General features: G+C 40.5%; 1 protein-coding gene across 1 annotated transcript in view; it reads right to left on the bottom strand.

The window, feature by feature from the left end:
* Window positions 1–6774, bottom strand: part of LOC108526477 (arylamine N-acetyltransferase 2) — a 15370-nt gene extending 8596 nt beyond the window's left edge. The window contains exon 1 of the mRNA XM_017867265.1: window positions 6680–6774. The gene's annotated coding sequence lies outside the window, so the exon portion shown is untranslated. The remainder of the gene's footprint in view (window positions 1–6679) is intronic.
* Window positions 6775–21146: the final 14372 nt, after the last annotated feature.

Below are 21146 nucleotides of genomic sequence, written 5' to 3'. Positions count from 1 at the left end.
CCGTCAAGTCATTCTCTGACCAGCTTTGATCCGTTGCTGGCGATGGGCTGCGCTCCTTTGCAGGGGGAGATGCGCTCTTATTTTTTGAATTTCCAGCTTTTCTGCCCTGCTTTTTCCCCATCTTTGTGGTTTTATCTGTCTCTGGTCTTTGATGATGGTGACGTACTGATGGGGTTTTGGTATAGGTGTCCTTCCTGTTTGATAGTTTTCCTTCTGACAGTCAGGACCCTCAGCTGTAGGTCTGTTGGAGATTGCTTGAGGTCCACTCCAGACCCTGTTTGCCTCAGTTGAAAATGCCGAAATCACCAGTCTTCTGTGTCACTCACACTGGGAGTTGGAGACTGGAGCTGTTCCTATTCGGCCATCTTGCTCCGCCCCCCAATAATTCAATTTTCATTAAAGCCAACATAACCACAGACAAAATTTCTTTTATGAATTTGATTATACACATGCCACTTACAACACGACTGGACTTTATGTTGTATCCTAAATTTCATTCTTTCTTAGATAACCAGTCATCTTCAGAAAAAAAAAAATTTACTATATAAAATTATTTTTCATACAATATAATTCTCTTTTCTTTTTAATCCCTCTTATCACAAATGCATCTTTATAACTTTCTTTGTATCTCTCTCCCCTACTTACTGGTTACTTTTACTTTGTTGCATAAATAACCTTTGAATTAGACAAAATTATTTTCTTTTAATGAGAATACATTTTCTATTTGTCTTATATTTTCTTTTTTCATCAAAACATGTCTTTGACAGACTTTATATACAGAATTATATATTAAGTGTAAGTTTTATTTTAGTAACCTTAAACCTAGGAAACACAAAATCCTACACTGCATATCAGGTATCAGCACTTTATAGATGAAATCACTCTACAATGTTTAGGCATGTTTCTCCATATCTCTACTTAATTGGAAATGAGCCAAACTATTAATGAGTACCTATTCTTTAATCCAAAAAAAGTTTAAGATTTTAAATTATATAAAAGTTAGCCAACAAGCACTTATCCCTCCCATTTATATTTATTCAGTTTATTCATTGTTAGCAGTTTACCTAGATTACTTTGAGAACTGAGACATTAGACAAAACTAGTCACATTTAAAGTTATTTCCTTGCTAACCATTTTATAGCCTGTGAAAATCAGGTGTTCACCCAAGTATAAACCTTAATGTTAAACATATTTGTTTTTCCAGATAGCTCAGGATTTAGCTGTTTTTATGAAACCAATAATATTAAGCTAATCTTACCTATTAAAAAAATTACAAGTTGGGCACAGTTGCTCATGCCTGTCATCTCAACACTTTGGGAGGCCGAGGTGGGCAGATCACGAGGTCGGAGTTTCGAGACAGCGACCCAATGGGTGACAAAACCCCGTCTCTACTAAAAATACAAAATTGCCAGGTGTGGTGGTGCAGCGAGCTGTAATCCCAGCTACCTTAGGTAGGCCTGAGGCTGGAGAATCACTCAGAACTCTGGAGGTCAGAGTTGGCAGTGAGCCAAGATATGCCACTGCAACTCCAGCCTGGGTGCAGAGTGAGACAACCATCTCAAAAAAAAAAAAAAAAAAAAGGTTTTTAGATTTTAAAAGATTGTTTAAGTTAATAATGGACAAACTAAATATTTTAGAAAACTTGTTCTTGTAAAGGAATTCTCTCTGTTAAGCCAGCTGCTAAATTTGAAGGAATTAATTTAATTTTTGTATAAATAAACCTAAAATAAAAAGCACACTAATGCAGGGCCAGAATCTAGGCCTTATGTCAAAATATCAGGGTTTTTGTGTTAGACGTACTAATCAGCTCTTTTATAGAAAACTTAAAATGTCATAAAAGATTTATACAAAATCCTCTTTGGTTACAACTAATTAAATTAATAGATTTGTTTGTAGATTTTACTAATGTTAACGTTTAGCATTAATAATAAACTATGCAATGGTAAAATTTAGATTTCTCTTGAATACGATTTTCTTTTAATATTTAGAGATAGTGAAAGATTTTTGCTTACCTTTTGAGAAAACAAAAAAAAAAAAAAAAAAGAAGAGGGGTTGAGGAAGAGAGACAAATTTAGTTGGCCTCATGCTGTCTTTATTAGGTCTTATTGTTTGTGAAAGTGAGTCTTCTCTCTCAAAGAGTGAAGGTTTTTACTTTTTGAAGTCTTTGAGTTATCACTTTGCTTAAATGAATGACTTATTTTACAATGACCTGTTTGGTGACTGTAATTTGTTTTCCCACCACTATATGTGTCTCTGTCTAAATAACTTTAACCAAAATCTCTCCAAAGCAATTACCTTGGCTTTTAATATGTGAAACTTGTTTTAAGTTTCAAAGTGGGGACTGGAGAAAATCACACTTTCCAAATTCCAATTCTAAATTCAGTCTTGTTGACCTCATTATCTTTTTTGATATTAAGTCCCCTGCAGCCAAAAACAGACACATTTGGTGTATTTGGCATGTTAAAATCATATAGGAAACATTTTCAAATATGAAATGGTGTTCAACTTTATTACAGCTACATTTATATTAACCCTATTACTAGTATGTTTTTCAAAATTATGTGATATTCTTATCATTCTGATGTCTTCATATATGTTATAAGTATTTATAATTATTATGTTAAATTGTTATATGCCACAGAAATAACCAAATTTCCTTCTCAAGTGTGTCCTTGATCATGGCTGTCCTAAGACTTCTGTCATTCACAGTTGTTCTCCTTTGATCCTTTTAAAAAGGTGGTTTGCAATTAGCTTAGGACTCTAAGGGGTGCTCTTGAATGAAGCTTTATGATAACTTTGGAGACTGTGCCACTGGTATAGAGAAAAAAAAAAACTCCCAGGACTCTGATGGAGAACTAATATGTTCATGAGGATTGCTGACTCAATATCTAACAGAATAGGAGTTAACTGCATGGACAGAACTAATAGAAGACTGAAATAATCTTTTTATGGGTTTTGTTGAAACATTGCTACCTTTGTTTGTTTTTCAGAGTCAAGAAAATTTTTTTCTTTTAGATATTTACAGCTTTTAATACTTGTGTAAAGTATACTCTTGTGAGCAAAATTTGAAGTATATTTCCTTCTATCTGCCTGATTTCTCTGAAATTTGGAAGCTCTTAGTGATTATTGCTAATTTATGGGAATATAATTATTTGCATAAATTCAATTAGAATCTGTTTTCTTTTTTAACAGGACACAAGTGGAGACAAAAGTCAAGGATTTGACTGGAATGGCATATTTTTAAGAAACTGACATTGACTTTATAAAACTGATAATAGGCCTGTGGATAAAACTGGCCTCACACCTGTCTATGCAGTTCCTTACAGGGTCCTTCACAGGTTTCTGGCCTGTAATGGGTAAAAAAAGGTCACATTCTGACAGGCCCAGGAACCCCAAATTATTTTGGAACCTTGAAAGAGAATTCACTCAATTCATACAGGTATCTCGTAGAAACAGATAAATCCTTAGTTGGGCTCAGGATGCTTTTAAGAGGTCTAATCTGAGATTCTTTACAAAAAAGAATGTTCCAGCAAAGCCATTTTTTAAAAAGGAGCCTATACAGTGAATATCTATTCTTGCTGCACTTGATGCAAATAATCAGACCAAGTACAGTAACAAAACCTATTTTGCAAATAAATCAGTTCTACTATGTCTTTCATAAAATTGAAGAATTGGAAGCAGAAAATTATATTTCAAAACTGTAGTATATCTGTTATTATCTTCTGGCCTTGTCCATTGTTTTTTCAGTTTTTATTATTTTTTACAATTTAGACCAAATCCTGAATTTTTTCCTGGCTGTAAGTCTCCAAAGTAACATTTTCCATGTTTTCTCCCATTTTTCTTACTTGAATTCACTAGAAATTAAAACTGGGGTTTTCTTAAAGCCTTGCAAACTGAAGGTATCTGGAGAAAATAACAGTAACTTATAAACAACCTTCATGTACACCTGCTGATGCGAGGTCTTCTCAGAAAGTTCACTTGAACACCTGGTTTGAACTTCCAGAAAAATCTGGAAGATTGCCACTGCAATATGAAGATGCCTCAGAGATTCTAGAAAAGCTAGTCTATAGATAGACTACTCCAGATATTAACCTTTATTATTTTTTTCTGTTTCTATAGAAATGCCTCCTACTAGAAATCTGATTGCTACATTATGTCTAGAGGCCTAAACCATTTGCAGTGCCACCTCCTGGAATGGGACATAGCTATTTAACTGAAATGATCTCACCTCAAAACCAAGAGACTGCCTAAAGAAGATATGGAATGATATATTTAAATTTGCTCATTTATATTTATCCTGAATTTGTTTTTCCACTGCTGTGACTGTCTCTATCTAAATACCTCTAACCCAAATCTCTCCAAAGCTATTACCTTGGCTTTTAGTACGTGAAACTTGTTTTAAATTTCAAAGTGGCGACTGAAGAAAATCAAAATATTTTACCCTCAAATATATTTATTTGACATATTTACAAATGGTTGCCACTGGCCAACAAGCAGAAGTAGCATTGCAAAACTGTCTTAACTGAGGAAAATTTGCATCTGTGGACAATGTCCATTAATGCAGCCACGCCCCCTCCCCTTTCTAAGCCTTTCCCAGGATCCAGAGAGATTGAGAGTCTGACACCTTTAAAGATCTGGATAGAAACATTTACCATCTATTGCTTATGAGAAAAGGTTCGTCTACATAACAAGGGCACCTTTGCTAGCCAAGTTTCTTCCTTCCTCCCTCTCTTAACCTGTGTTGCCACTAAAACTAATTTATCTGTTTCTGGCCATGCTTTGAGTCTCCACTCTTTACTGTGGCCTCGCAATACTACATGAGTTTCTGTAACTTATTGGGAAGTTGGGTCTTCATTCTCATGTTTCCTGAGTATGGTGGTTAATATTGAGTGTCAACTTGATTGGACTGAAGGATGCAAAGTATTGTTCCTGGGTGTGTCTGTGAGGGTGTTGCCAAAGGAAATTAACATTTGAGTCAGTGGACTGGGAAAAGGAGACCCACCCTCATTCTGGGTGGGCACAATCTAATCAGCTGCCGGCACAGCCAGAATGAAAGCAGGCAGAAGAATGTGGAAAGACTAGACTGGCTTAGTCTTCCAGCCTACATCTTTCTCCTGTGCTGGATGGTTCCTGCCCTTGAACATCAAACTCCAAGTTCAGCTTTTTGACTCCTGGACCTTTGACAACAGACAGAAGGCTGCACTGTCGGTTTCCCTACTTTTGAGGTTTTGGGACTCGAACTGGCTTCCTTGCTCCTCAGCTTGCAGACGGCTTACTGTGGGACTTCACCTTGTGATCATGTGACTCACTACTTAATAAACTCCTCTTTATGTATACATCAATCCTATTAGTTCTGGCCCTCTAAAGGGCCCTGGCTAATAGACCATGTACATACATTAAATAAATTTGTATTCCCCTTCCCCTATTAATCAGTCTGTCACATGTGAGTGACTTTTAGTGAAGCTTTAGGGGGCCTACAGCCTATGGCCCCCACATAAGGTATACCTTGGCTCTGCCTGAAAATCTGATACATCTTGAAGTAGGAGAGTTTATAGGACAAAGGTGGATTCAAAGATTTTCTGATTGGCAATTGGTTGAAAGAGTTAAGCTCTGTCTAAAGACTTGCAATCAGTATGTGGCAGGACAAGCCATAGACAAAACCCCTCAGATGCAGAGTTAAAGAAGGAAGGGCTTTATTCAGTTGGGAGCTTTGGCAAGACTCATGTATCCAACAACCGAGCTCCCTGAGTGAGCAATTCCTGTCCCTTTTAACGGCTCACAACTCTAAGGGGGTCCGTGTGAGAGGGTCATGAGCAATTGAGCAAGCAGGGGTAAGTGACTGGGGGCTGCATGCACCAGTAATTAGAACAGAACAGAACAGGGCAGGGATTTTCACAGTGCTTTTCTATAATCTGTAATCTATAGATAACAACCAATTAGGTCAGGGATTAATCTTTAACTACCAGGCCCAGGGTGTGGCGCCAGGCTGTCTGCTTGTGGATTTCATTTCTGCCTTTTAGTTTTTAATTCTTTCTTTGGAGGCAGAAATTGGGCAAAAGACAGTATGAGGGGTAGTCTCCTCCCTTAAGTATAATGAAATGCTTGAGTTAAAGGGGGTTGTGGGAACCATGGTTCATGTTATGTAGATGAAACCTCCAGCCAGAAGCCTTAGAGAAAACAGATGGTAAATATCTCTTTTCAAATTTTTAAGGTGGCAGATTCTCATTTAATCTCTCAATCAGAGCAGAGCCAGAAACAGGCAAATTTCCCCCACAAAAGATGATTTTGCAAGATCATTTCAATATATGTCAAAGAAATATAATTTGAGGATTAAATAAATTGATTTCCTTCAGGGTCTGCTATTGTCATGTGTTGCCAAACCAGAGTCATATTGGAATTTGGTATCTTACTCCCACAAAGAGTCCATTTTGCCAGTCTTACGATCACTATTTCAATGTTAATGCTGGTCAGTTGTGCCTGAACTCCAAAAGGGAGTGTGTATAATGAGGTGTGTCTGACCTCCCTTTCCATTATGGCCTGGAATTTAGTTTTCCAGGTTTCTCTGGGGTCACCTAGGACAAGAGGAGATCCATTCAGTCAGTAGGGGGACTTGATTTTATTTTTGATTTATACCCCAATTTCAAAGTACACTGCAAATTACTTTCAAAGTTCTACTTACTTTGGCCAGCAACCAGGAACTAGGCTGAATGCAATCCTCTTGCTTCCAAGGTCTGTAATAAAGTGCTCTCCCTTCCAAAGTCTGCAAGGGAAGTGATCTCACTGGAATTCCGTATCACCCTGACCCCAGAGTCTAGTTAGGATCACCTCAGGGATCTCTGGGAAATGTAGTTGCAGGGCCTCAGGTTGCCTCTGTGAATCTCTTATGCAAATCTTTTCATTAAAAATGGTGTGGATAATTATACTATCTGATGACACCCATGCCACAGGCTAGGAGAGCTGTGCCTTGTATTTCACCTAGTTCTTGCTCTCTGGAAGTCTGATGGCAGACTTCCCATGTGTGATATGGAAGGTGAGAGCTTGAAACAGGTCAAGGGGAAAAGCAGAACCAGTAACTTAGAAGAGGCAGAAGAGGAAGATGAAAGGTTTTAGTCACACTCTCAGATTATGGCACTCTTTCTTCATCAATTCCTATAAGGTCTCTCTCTTTCTTCTGCCTCTTTTCATATCTCATCCTCACTCTCATTCACTTCTTTACCCAAAGGTACCACACAATGCGTCTGAAATAACTCGATGCATGTGGTATAAGTGTCACATGTATCATATGGCTTTGTTTCTGCTTTTTTATTTACATTAATACTAATGTAAATTTTTATTTACATTAATATAAAATATTAACATTGTATATCATGTTTTTTTGACACATAACAGTTGTATATATGTATTTGGTAGTGTGTGATGTTCTGATTCATGCATACATTGTGTAAAGATCAAATCCTGGTAATTAGCATATCTGTCACCTCAAACATTTATCATCGCTTTGTCATGAGAACATTCAAAATCCTTCCTTTTTTTCTAGCTTCCATACCCTTTTCTCTCCAGTCTCCAGTAACAACTCTTAACTTTCTACTACTCTATTCTACTCTTAACTTCTATGAGATCAATTATTTTATATTCCACATATGAGTGAGATCTGTAGTTTTCATGATGTAATTGCTGCCTTCAGCACCTACTGTTCTACTACATACCTCTGGTGTCCTGCCACATGAACTTGGGACTCTCTGTGGGAAGGCTTTCTTTTGGCCTGTGCTTGGGCAGATGAACTGCAAATTAATGCACCTGGGACCACCACTCAGCCTAGAAGATGGGAATTGGAGAGTAAATATCCTTGTTTTCTACATGCTAAGGTGGGATTACTCTCAGGCATTTACAAAACTGCCTCCTGGTGTTGTCTACTGGGATTATGCTCCCTTTCTTCACAGGCAACCTGCCAACAATGTACCTTTTTATTGGTTCTCAAGGTGTACTGGGTTCACTGTTCTACTCCCGCACTGGTGATTCCTTAAATCATCTCCTAAATCAAAATAAGCCACCAGAATACAAATCTTTGTCTTGGGGCCTGGTTTTAGAGAAACCCAACCTAAGTCTTTTTAACTTACCAGTTCCACTTGTGAAGGACATTTGATTGCCTCCTCCTCCTGGTTATTATAAACACTGATGTGATGAATACCTTTATAGACATCCCCTATAGATTAGCAGAGCATCACTGGGATATACGTATTAGGAAAGGGATCTGTGGAGGGGCAGATCATAGATGTACTTTATTTTTCTTTTGGCACTGCCAGATTTCTTTCCTTTTGTGTAGAAGAATTCCTACTTTCCTCATATCCTGATTGACACTTGGTGTTAGTCACCTTCAAATGTTTGACAGTTTTAGTATCTAAGATGATAGCTCAGGGTTCTTTTCATTTTCACTTCTCTGATTCCCAGTGAATGCGGGTGAGTATGTTCTTCACATACCTATTGACCCTTCACATTTCCATTTGTGCGTTAAATGGCAAGGTTTTAAGAAAGAACTCCTTCTGCCAAATTAGTCAGGACACACAGGCGAAGAGAGATGGATTAAATTTCAGATCTTACTAGAAAACCTTTGGCCAAGGTGGGGATGAGACAGGGGCAGAGGAAGTAATTCCAGCATGTAGGATTGTGATCTGGACCATTTTTGACACAGTATGGGAGAGGAATCTTCAATGGATTATGGTCATTTTTCTCCTTGATTGTTGAAAACTTGACGCCTGGAATTAAAATGTCACCATCCAGATTGGCACACGTATAATTCTGGGATTGCCTCTAATTATTGTCATTGTGACTGAAATTCTTGAGGATGCCCAGCAAGAACCGTCATGGGAAACTATGAGATGAGGAGACTTGTGACTAAGGGAGAGTAAGACCAGAGTCAATAATCCTGGTGTCCAAGGGCAGAAACACCTGAGGCTGGGGGTTTGAGATGTCAGAGAGCTTGACAATACCCTACAGCCTCCCACACGGTGGTCATCAAGACTCAAGCCAAAATTTGACTTCATCAAAGTTTTGCATGTGGAAGAAGAGCAGAATTGGGGAACACCTGAGCTGTCACTGAGCACTTCCTCACCATACAAGTAAGAGACACAGAGATGGGCTGGATAACAACAGTGACACCATAAAGAAAAGCTCCTTCTTCACTGTGACTTATACAAGTAGAAAGCATGTTGTTTGTGTCTTCAAAGAAAAGCATTAGTTATGTCTAGTTCAAAGATTCTAACAAGTGCTAACTCACTTCTGTGTCAAGATTCTAAAGTTTGATAATTGACTCTGTTTCCTTGCTAATAACAACAACAAAACTTACATTTTTGCAGAGAAAGAAAGAAATGTTCTTCCTTTCCTGATCTTCTCTGAGGAAGGGCTCTATATCCAAGCTAATTTTGTTTTGTTTTGTTTCTTGCTTATTATCTATTTTAACATTTAGCATAACTTCTGGTTTTCACTTTAAGAAGTAAAGTTTGGGATTATCCCTCCCATCTTCTCATCAATGAGAATACTAAACAAACTGAAAATAAATCTTCTGAGATCCGTGACAGCATTGAAGTCACAGAGCAAAGTGCTGTCCTGAAAACAGACAAAGACAGATAATCGCAATTTATTCTCAATTCTAGGAACTAAAGCCCAGGTTTAGAAGACCACAGATGAAGCCAGTATTTTTAGGAACATACAAACATGTAATAATTCATGAATTGTTGAGGCTCAGTGCAGACAAGCTTGAGAGTTTCAAGTTCTTGGGTGCTCAGTCTCATGCGGTCTTTACACTTTTGTGTTTTACCTCCAGGATCCCCACCAAGTTCTCACTGTGAATGCTGGAGAATAGTCTCTTCATGCTCCTAGCAGAAGGCGGAGAAAAATAACCATTGTGATGTAAGTCCAGAACATTCTGGTCCTCCCTCCCTCAAGGGAAATTACAAGGCTTAACTGAAGTGAGGTAAGAGAAACATTCAGCTCCAACCCCTCTAGCATTCCTGTTTCACCTAAGTGGAGGGGACGGGGGAATGGATGCTGAGAAGCACTTTCGAAGGTCATATCCCAGGGCAAATGCTCACTAGAAGATAGCGACCTCTTCAAAGGACTATAGAATGTTTCTCTTTGCCCCATACATTAAAAACACTGAGACTGCAGGAGAAAACACAGAAGGCCCGGGGCCAGAATAATGCTAAGGAGCTGAGGCCAAACGCTTTGGAGAAAAGGCGACGAGAGAAGGAGCGGGACCGGAAGAAGAAGCGAAGGAACTGCGGCAAAAGGGAATGCAGAAAAAGCCAAGGTCGAGAGGGCGAGGGCCAGGGCGGCGACCAAGCCCACCCCCGAGGTGGCCTGCAAGGAGCCGCAGGAGCCGCCGGGGCTGGTAGTCCACAAGGTGGAAGTGAGTGACCACGAGTCGGCCAGCAAGGCGCAAAGAGGAGGAAGAGGCAGGAGGTGAAGGGGAGCCTTGGGCAGCCAAAAGGGAGGAAGTCCGGACGCTGCTGAACTCCGGGGGCGAGACCAGCGGAAGGCGCGAGAGCTAGAGGCCAACGTGAAGCGGAAGCGGAGAGACCTGCCGAACCAGGCGGACGGCGCGATAATCCGGAACTCCCAGCGCCTCCCATAGAAGCCTGAGGCGCAAGGAAAAGTGCTGGGCGGACAAGGTGAAGAAGCGGCGGCGCCAGAACCTGCGCAGAAAGAAGGCGGCCAGCGTCCCGCGCTTCCTGCACGGGGCGCGCAAGGAGCGTGCGATCCCGTCTACGACCCTGAGCGCGCCGGCCTCGTGGGGGCGCCTGAGGGCTCCTCCCTTCCCCCACCTCAGGCCCCGCGTGTCCCTGGCCTGGGCCTTTCCCACCTGGGGTTGCCGTCTCTGTCCTGGGAGTCTCGAGGAGCCCCTCCGAGTCCTTGTGTGATGCCGGCTCCTCCCGCAACCTCTGTGGAACTCGGCTTCTCCATGTGAAAGGGACACAGTCTTGTTCACCTGAGTTGTGAGGCCTCAGATCAGGCACGCAGAAAAGAATGTTTCAGCGTTGTCCTTGAACGCAGGGCGCCGATCCTTCAGACCCCAGGAAAACAGTGAACCAGATCCAGCCCTCCAGTCTTCTCGGCGAGGCCTGAGAGCTTCCCAGAGGTTTGCAGACTCAGGGAAGAGGAACGTTGGTAGGGGTGGGTGGGAGGAGTCTGTGGTGAGAAAGTCACAGGCCTTCTTCCCCTGCCCGTGTTCACAGGGGCCACAGGACAGGAAGAGAATGTATTTTGCCGATTATCCGCATTAGTCCAAAACTCACTGGAAGAGAGGAAAACCCCAGGGGTGCATGGGCACCTGGCATTCGGGAGAACCTGGAGCCCATCCAGGCACCGTGTGTCCGGGACAGAACACCATGGCCTTCTCTACTCTCTTGGCTTCTGCCTGAGTCTCTTTCTTTTCCTTAGTAGCCCGGGGAAGCATGTTACAGCTCAGAATTCAAAGGGTGGAAGGGAGCTGTACCTTTTCAGATCATGGATGTGAGTTGGGCCACATGGCCACCTCTGAACCAGTTGCTGGCTCCAATTGTGGGGCAGTGACTGACATGCCTCGCTACCCTCCTGGAGTCAGGGAGGAAAAGTTTCCTGACAGAGGGTGGAGCTGGGTGGGGGTAGAGGGAGCTTTGCTGTTACCTAATGGGAGGGGTAGGGGTGAGGACAGATAGCAGATGTCAGATGGCTTCTGTCTCAGGTGAGTGCTTTGCTGCAGAAGTGGTCCAGTGTGGCTGGTGTTTTCTAAGTGTCTTGGAGTGAGGAAATCACACTTATTGAGCAGTTGTTCAGACATGAGGCCCCTCACTCCCTAAATATTTAATAAAATGGGTAATTTTCCCATGGTACACAATTTTAAAAAGACTTCTAATTGATAATGTAGCATGCTAGATGTTCTCATAAGCCTCTCTGGTGTGGCTGAACTGAGAATGCTTGATAGATTCGTTATTTTTTTTTAACGAATGACTGGGTTGGTGGGAAATGAAGGGATGACTGGGCTGAGATTTTCCCAGCTTGGTGAAAGAGTACAGTCTTGAGATTTGGGAAACCTGTGGCAGCCATGAAGATGCACGTCTTTATCTTTTTTGAGAAATAACTGGCCGTTCAGCTGCATGGAGTGTAGACTGTTGACAGTCCAGACCATTGCCTTCTGCATCTGCCTCAGCCATTGAACTAAGGACATGCACAGCATGGGTGGCCTCCAGCCAGTGACTAAGCACTCCTTTAATAGGCAGACTGCTCCAGGGTTCCCTGTGAGTTATTTGAGACTGTCCATTCTGCATCATGTTGTGAGGCTCTCCTGGTACCATTCTGCTTCCTGCCCTTGTCTTTCACAGGTGTTAGCCCTTAATAGCCCTTTTACACTCCTCACTTAGTCTCTGAATCTGTTTGCTGGAGGAATGAAAGTGGCATAGCTTCCAACAACTTCCAAGTAAGTTGTTGGAAACAACACACACCCTGAGGTATCTACACGTCACTGTAGAACATAAAAACAGGATCCAACAATCTTACAGTCCTTAGCCACAGAAGAAAAACAGGTGCCCTGAGAAGGAAGACAGATTGACAGCTGATTTCTCAACAGCAACAATGAAAGCTGGAAAAACGAAAACTGCTGAGGAAACGAGAAGTCTAGAATTCACTACCCCTGTAAATATTTTTCACTTTGAGTGTCAATTGTTAATTATTTTTGCTTGCTGAAAAAAATCCCTTCGTGTCATCCTATCTCTTAAGAAAATGAAACTTAAGAAGGAAGATGATTTTACAAAGAAATGGTAAGCACAGACAAGGGGGATGTTTTGAATCTAAACATGCCCATTGCATGAAACTGGTCTTCATTTTGGTAGGCAGCATCCATCAGTGGCTATTTAAATTAAATAAACTTGGCCGGGCATAGTGGCTCATGCCTGTAATCTCAACACTTTGGGAGGCCAAGACAGGCAGATCAACTTGAAGTCGGGAGTTTGAGACCAGCCTGGCAAACATGGTGAAACTCATCTCCACTAAATGTGCAAAATACAGCCGGCCACCTGTAATCACAGCTACTGGGGGGGCTGAGGCAGGAGAATCACAAACCTGGGAGGCAGAGGTTGCAGTGAGCCAAGATCATACCACTGCACTCCAGCCACAGCAAGAGAGCAAATAAATTATTTATCAATAAATTGAATTAATTAAATTGAGTATTCAGTTCCTGGGTTATATTAGCCACATTTTAAATGCTCAGTGGCCCTAGTGATTAACACACTGGATAGCACAGATACAGAACATTTATATATCAAAGAAGGTTATTGGTCAATGTTGGTGGAAAACATTTTGTAATTTGTAGGCTTACAAATCAAGGTATATCTAGAATATTGGACAATATGATACGTAAGTTATAGAAGTGGCTGGAATTGAATTATTCTCAGGTTTTTTATATGTAAGGAGTAAAAATCAGAATTAAATATGCATATTCTAAGATAACCACCAAAAGAGAGAAATGGTATAAACTGAAAGGGAAACACATGGAATGAGGTGGAAAGATCTCAATCCTGCAGGAGGACAGAGAGAAAAAATAAAACCTAGGAACTAAGTGAGGTGAATGGAAGATACAAACTATGATGGAAGAATTAAATACACATCTATAGGCAATCAACATGAACACAAATTGATTAAACTCAGATGAATTTTGGAGGCATGTGAATAATAATAAACCTGTACATAAAAGTGTTTTGACTCTCCAAAGAGACAAGGATTGTAGTGACCGCACCCCCAAAATTATAAAAACGAATCACCCTGAGGTTATAAAATCTTTCTGCAGCTTCCAAATAAGTCATAAACTCCAATATCACCACATTCAGCTGGATTATTAGATATCATTTGAGAGATTCCCTCTGTTAAAAGGAGGTCTTGCCCTTTTCTGGTTAGTGCCACGTGAGAAGCCATGAGCAGCGGAGTCTTTGGCGACACTGTACCAGGCAGTGCAGAAAGTCCTGCACAGGAAGCAGCACAAGCGTCGGAAGTTTTTGGAGACAGTGGAGTTGCAGATCAGCTTGAACTGTGACCCCCAGAAGGACAAATGATTCTCAGGCTTAAGTCCACTCCCCACCCCAAGTTCTCGCTGTGTTCCCTGGGGGACCAGCAGCACTGTGATGAGGCCAAGGCCATGGGTATTCCCTACAGGAACATCAAGATGATGAAAAAACTCAATGAGAATAAACTGGTCAAAAAGCTGGCCAAGAAGTATGATGCATTTTTGGCTTCAGAGTCTGTGATCAAGCAGATCCCATGAATCCTTGGCCCAAGCCTAAATAAAGCAGGAGAGTTTCCTTCTCTGCTCACACACAATGAAAACATGGTGGCCAAAGGGGATGAGGCCAAGCCCACAATCAAGTTCCATATGAAGAAAGTGTTTTAGCTGGCTGTAGCTGTTGGCCATGTGAAGATGACAGACAATGAGTTTGTGTAAAACATTCACCTGGCTGTCAACTTCCTAGTGTCATTGCTCAAGAAAAACTGGAAGAATGTCTGGGCCTTATATATCAAAAGCACTGTGGGCAAGCCCCAGCACCTATATTAAGGCACATTAGAAGGAACTCTAATGCTACCAGGAAAAAAAAAAAAAAATCAAATCCCGTTAACTAATCTTTGCACTGTTGAATTACAAGGCTTTGACCCTTGCGTACACCTGTCTCATCTAAAAGGGGGCACTTGACTTCTATTGAATCTTAAATGTCAACCCTGATATCTGGCACTAAATTCAAGTTAACCAAAGCCTCATCTTCAGACCTGGGAGAAGATGACTGTCAAAATTGCTTTCATATGACACTGGGCCAGTTAAATTGTAACTATTGATTTAGTAATTTTTCCTTCACCTGAATTAATATACTTTGTTTTATGCCTTAATGCTAGATAATTTTGAATTGTCCAGATACCTATGAGTGTCCTTTTCCTTTCATTGTCAGAGCTGGGCAGCACTTATGTCCTTTTTGTTTAAAACATTGGTAATTCTATGCATGGCTTACAAAATTGGGTAAAACAACAAACATTACCTTTCTCCTCTCTATCTGATATCTCTGAAACTTAAAAACCATTCAGAATCCACTGAGCCTGATCTATGTTCATTGCTAATGCTCCACTGCTAAAACTATGTAAGCACCTTCCCTCTAGGCCCAGCCATTATCACAGAAGAGATGGGAATGTGAGAATGTAAGGGCCAAGTTTGAGGGATAAAAATTATCGATGCTGCTTCTTGGTTGGTGAAAGAAAAATTAATTAAGTTAGATCCTCCAAACCAAAGGCACAGAGATGCCTAAATAGCTGGCAAAATAAGGGACTTTGCTTCCTGGGTCATTGTATGACCCCTTTTTAGCCATCCCAACCATAAAGAATTTCCTACTTTTCGCAAATTTAAAAGACAATTACTAGGATGATATCAAGATACCTTGTTACAAAGCCTCCTAGGTATACTGCCCCAAGTTATGAGATTTATGCAGATAGATATATACAATTTCTTTAATCAGCCACCTTAGAACAAATTACTAAAAGGCTGCAAAAGCATTGTGGCACAACAGGAGTCTCAAAACTTAGCTTAAATGGTTTTAACAGAATGCTTATGTTTTGTATAGCTAGTTGCTATAAGTATGTAACTAAAACCATGACAGTAGCTCAATGATAAAATTGATAGATAAGTCAATTTTGTTACCTTGCCTTTTGATTTTTGGTTCTTGACGTTATTTTACAACCCTCAGCATAATTCTGTAATTCTTTGCATTAGCCACACCAAAGTAGCCATTTCCTGAACTCCATTTTTTCTTATCTATATGTCTCAGTGCAGTGAATTCTATAGCCTCAGCACATTGTATTGTAGGTTCATTTAACAAAAATGTATTATCTCTATATACTTTTATCAAGCAGATGCTAGGTACAAGGTTAGTATCCAGTAAGTGCTGATTAACTGAATGCATTCACAACCTAGTCAGAGATTAAGTGAGGCAAACAAATAAATAACACACCGTGACAGACTCTGAAATGGCCTGGCATACTAGGTATAATTGGAACACAAATGAAGAAGCCATTATTTGTGTTTGGGTGAACTGAAGAAAGGTTTCACAGAAAAGGTGCATTTTAATAGATATATAAAAATGAATTCAAATTTGTTTATGCTTCTCTAGGCCTATGTTGCCTTTCTTGGGGGCATGAATGCACAAATTAGGATCGGGAATAAACATGAGCTGGGGTGACCACAGAGAGGGATGGAAGGGCTTCAGACCAGGGGTGTCTTCCAGGAGAGTGATGGGAGTAAAAACGTAAAAGTAGGTTAGGGCTTGAATTGATTACCCTTTTCAGATATCTTGGCCTGTAGAAATCCTGAGAGCTCAAATGTCACCCCCTATGATGCGTTCTCAGAAGTGTCAGTCAGAATTAATCCCGTTTCCTCTTTGCCAGGATATAAATCCTAAATGTGCATTAAAACAAGCAGTAAAAGAAACATGTTTTGAGGTCAACATTAGTTGTTTTCATATCAGTTTCCTCCCTGAAGGAGAAGTCAAGACTGTGTCTGTCTCATTTCTCACAGTGCCTAACTGAGGAGCTTGGCATATGTTTCCTTGGTATTGAACAAATGTAGGGATTGGCTTTTCATTGCAAGGGAGTGAGATTCAGTTGGAGTTGTTTGGCTGCTACTCAGAGTCACCAGCTGAACAGCCTCCCCCGTCATGGCAGCTAAGCCCATCCCTCCATTCCTGTCCATCCATTTTCATCCATGTCCCTGTCTCCTGGAAGCTTACAGTTCCTGCACCAGAGACTGAAGCAGAGCAATCCTAATGGCTCAGTTTGACCTTTTTCCTGACTTCCTCAGTATTTGTTTATGCTGCAATCTGCAGTCTTCAGCCTGCCAGCCTGCCACACTGGTGTCTGCCACTTGACCAAACCCTCTGTTCCTGCCCTTTGAAATTTTGGGTTCGTCATATTTAACAGTCACCCTGGCAGCTGCTCCTCCCATAGGAGGTCAACACTCCTGGAGGAAGCTGACTTTGTTCACTACTCTGGGGCTGGGCTGCTAGAGGCTGGTCACCACGGAATGCAGGGACAGCCCTCATTGGCTGTTCTTTCCTAGTCTTTGCTTCTCCCATCCCTCAGGGCTAGCCAGCCACACCCAGCATGGTGGTGTGGCCTGGAGTGTCAGCTCAGTTTGTTTAATCTTTAACTTGTTTACAGACAGATCTAATATGGTTTATCTCAGTGTCCCCACCCAAATCTCATCTTGAATTGTAATCCCCATAATCCCCACGTGCTGAGGGAGAGACCCCCTGGGAGGTGATTGGATCATGGGGTGGTTCCCCCACACTGTTCTCATGATAGTGAGTGAGTTCTCCTGAGATCTGATGGTTTTATAAGTGTTTAGCAGTTCCTCCTTCACGCTGTCTCTCTTTCCTGCCACCATGTGAAAAAGGTACTTGCTTCTCTTTTGCCTTCTGCCATAACTGTAGCTTTCCTGAGGCCTCCCCAGCCACTCAGAACTGTGAGTCAATTAAACCTCTTCCCTTTATGAATTACCCAGTCTTGGGTATTTCTTTATAGCAGTGTGAAAATGAACTAATACAGAATTCCTTTCATGGGGATGGACTAGACTAGGTGAAAGGGCAGGAAGAGTGACAATGTCACCACCCATCGGTAGTGAGTGTGTGACTTGAGGATGCTTGGATGTAAAGGGCTCTTTCTTAATTTGCAAAATGAGGGTGTTGGCACCAAGTATGTCTACAGTTCCTTTCCCTGTCATATTTTTTATGATTCTATGAATACAAAAAAGAGAGCATGTACTAGGGAAACAATGAGAAAATTCATTGTTAGGTTATCTCATTAAAAGGTTGAATTCAGTGAAGCCATTGCTTTATAACTGGTGCTTTTCAAATCCATTGTTATTTCTGGTTCCCTTCCCCAAACTAATTTCCACCCCCTTCCTCTGACACCCACCCCCCGCCATCACTAAAGGCATATGCCCACTTCTTCCTTCATCTGCAGGGCTGACTAGCTGGGTGGGAACAGCAGGAGGCAGGGAATGGCACAGGGAGGTTGAATCTCTCTCCCAGGGCCAGTGCTGTTCATGTCCATTTCCACCTTATACTAGGCGGCTACCACCAATTCAGGAGGCTGCTTGATGTGGGTGTGGAATGGGGTAAAGTTGACCCCAGTAGCGTAGCTATATGTAGGTTCCCTTCCAACAGTAAAGTATGTATTTATACCTCATGCCGTCATTCAATAATAAGTTTTGAACACTACTTTTGTCCGGCACTGTGCTAACAGAGCTTGGAACGATTCATTCATTGATCCAGCAAATATTTACTGCATGCCTCCTGGATAAATGAAAAATGAGGCAAAGTCCCTGCTTACTGTGAACCTAGTTTAAACCTCCATGAGAAGGAGGGAAACTCCCGTCATGCTTACAATTTGCCCAAATTTCTATTCATTCTTGAGTCATATGTCGACCTGCATATCTTTACTGAACCCCCTTGAAGACTGCCTGTGCTCATTGGGCAACATAGTTTTGACCCCAGAAGTTTTTCACACTGATTTTTCCACACACAAAAAAAATTGTCTTTAGGCATTTGATCATCTCCCCAAGTATTCATGCTTAAGAGAGATTTCAAAACCTCTGTCTCTATACAGTCTGGCCAATAATCTTCTCTGACAAATAAGACAACACCACAGTATTGGTTTGGTTCATGTCTTATTTGTCGGAGAAGATAACTAAACCCCTGGAAAATAATGAGATAAGCTAAAGGAGTTAGATCATTTGCCAAGAAAAAAGAGAACAGGAAGCACACACTTATCAGCCCATTCAAGGATTCATATCTTCTACCCCTTTAATGAAGCTCCATAGAGTGTTGATTCATTTGAAAGCATTTTCAGGTTCTGTTAGAATGTATTGCATAACAACTCCCCCAAATCTGTGGCCTGATAGAGTGAAAGTTTAGTACTAATGATTAAATTGTAACTATTGCAGTTATTCTGAAAAACACATAAGAAAAAACCTAAAATTATTTAAAGAGAAAGTAGCTGGATGGTGATACACATCACCAAAACAGCATTTGAACTCACTATTCCTTAAATTTCTGAAAAATAGGATAGGTTCCTATTAAGAAGCTCACCTTCCTGCTGTTAGAATGAAGTAATAGGTTGTCCAATTTGTTGGCAAATAGTTTTTCATAGTTGTCTCTTAATGTCTTTGATTTCTGTGCTATCAATTGTAATATCACTTCTTACATTTCTGATTTTGAGCCTTCTTTCTGTTTTCTAGCTAAAATTTTGTCAGTTTATTTTGCTTTTCAAAAAAAATTCAACTCTTATTTTGGATGATATTTTCTGTAGTTTTTCTGCTTTCTATTTCCTCTGATCTTTGTGATTTCTTTTCTTCTGCTAACTTTAGTCATAGGTTGTTCTTTTTTTAGTTCTGTGGGATGTAACATTAGTTTTTTCATTTGACAACTTTTCTTCTTTTTTTATATAGGTTTAATGCTATAAACTTCCCTTTTAGGGCTACTTTTATCTCAAGATATTTTTTAGTTTCTCCTTTAACTTCTTCATTGACCCAATCATTGTTTAGGAGCATATTGTTTAATATCCACATATTTGTTCATTTTCAATGACTCCTCCTGTTACTGATTTCTAGTTTCCTACCAGTGTAGTCAGAAAAGATAATTGATATGATTTTGGTCTTCTCAAATTTTTTAAAACTTGTTTTTTTGGCCTAACATATGATCTATGCTGGAGAATGTTCTATGGTAACTTGAGAAGAGTCTGTTTGTGTTGGGTAGGATGTTCTGTGTATGTCTAGTAGGTCCATTTGGTCTAGAGTATCAAATTAAGTCTGATATAATTTGGTTGTTTGTCCCCCTAAATCTCATGTTGAATTGTAATCCCCAACATTGGAGGTGAGACCTGATGGGACATGACTGGATCATGGGAGTGGATTGCTCATTAATGGTTTAGCACCAATCCCTTAGTGGTGTCCTTGCAATAGTGGGTGAGTTCTCGCAAGATCTGATTGTTTAAAAGTGTGTCACACTTCCTCCAATCTCTCTCTTGCTCCTATTGTGGTCATGTGATGTGTCTGGTCCCGATTCACTTTCTAGCATAAATAAAAGTTCTCTGAGACCTCCCTAGAAGCCAAGCAGATCCCAGTGCCATGCTTGTGTAGCCTGAAGAACTGTGAGCCAATTAAACCTCTTTTGTTTATAAATCACTCAGTCTCAGGTATTCCTTTATAACAGTGCAGGAAGAGCCTAACACAAAGTCTGATGTTTCCTTTCTGTTTTTCCACCTGGATATCTCTGCATCGCTGAAAATGGGGTATTGAAGTTGCCTACTATTACTGTATCGTAGTCTATCTCTCCTTTATCTATTAATATTTGCTTCGTATATTTCGGTGCACTGATCTTGGGTGCATATAGGTTTACAATTAACATGTCCTCTTACAAAGTTGACCCCTGTATTATTACGTAATGGTCTTTTTTTGTTTCTTTTTATAGTTTTTGACATAAAGTCTATTTTATCTGATATAGCTACTCTTGCTCTTTTCTGGATTCCCTTTGCATGGAATATCTTTTTCTGTCCCTTCACTTTCAGTCCATGTGTGTCCTTACTGGAAAGAGAGTGTGTCTCTTGTAGGCAGCATAGAGTTGGGTCTTGTTTTTTCATCCATTCAACTACTCTATGACTTGATTGGAGAATTAAATCCATTTATAGTCACGTAATTACTGCTAGGTAAGAACTTACTACTGCCATTTTATTTATTGTTTTCTGGTTGTTTTGTAGATCCTTTGTTTTTTCCTATCTTGCCTCCTTTCTTTGTGGTATGATGACTTTCTGTAATGATATGGGTTGGATATTTTCTTTGGATGTTTTGTGTATGTTTTATAGACCTTTGCTTTGTTGTTATGCTGAGGCTTACAGAAAATACCTTATACATATAACAGGCTATTTTAGGTTGTTAGCAACTTAATTTTGTGGTGGGTGGAGAATTGCTTTTTAAAATTGTCATTTATATATTGATGCATAATAATTGTACATATTTATAGGGAGCATGTGACATTTTGATACAATGTTTAATGTTCAAGTCAGGGTAATAGGATATTCACCACCTTAAACAT

The sequence above is a fragment of the Rhinopithecus bieti genome, unplaced genomic scaffold (assembly GCF_001698545.2).
Source record: "Rhinopithecus bieti isolate Rb0 unplaced genomic scaffold, ASM169854v2 scaffold_2888, whole genome shotgun sequence".
Lineage (NCBI taxonomy): Eukaryota > Metazoa > Chordata > Mammalia > Primates > Cercopithecidae > Rhinopithecus > Rhinopithecus bieti.
The sequence above is the reverse complement of the archived record's forward strand: the minus strand, read 5'-3'. Positions and strand labels throughout refer to the sequence as shown.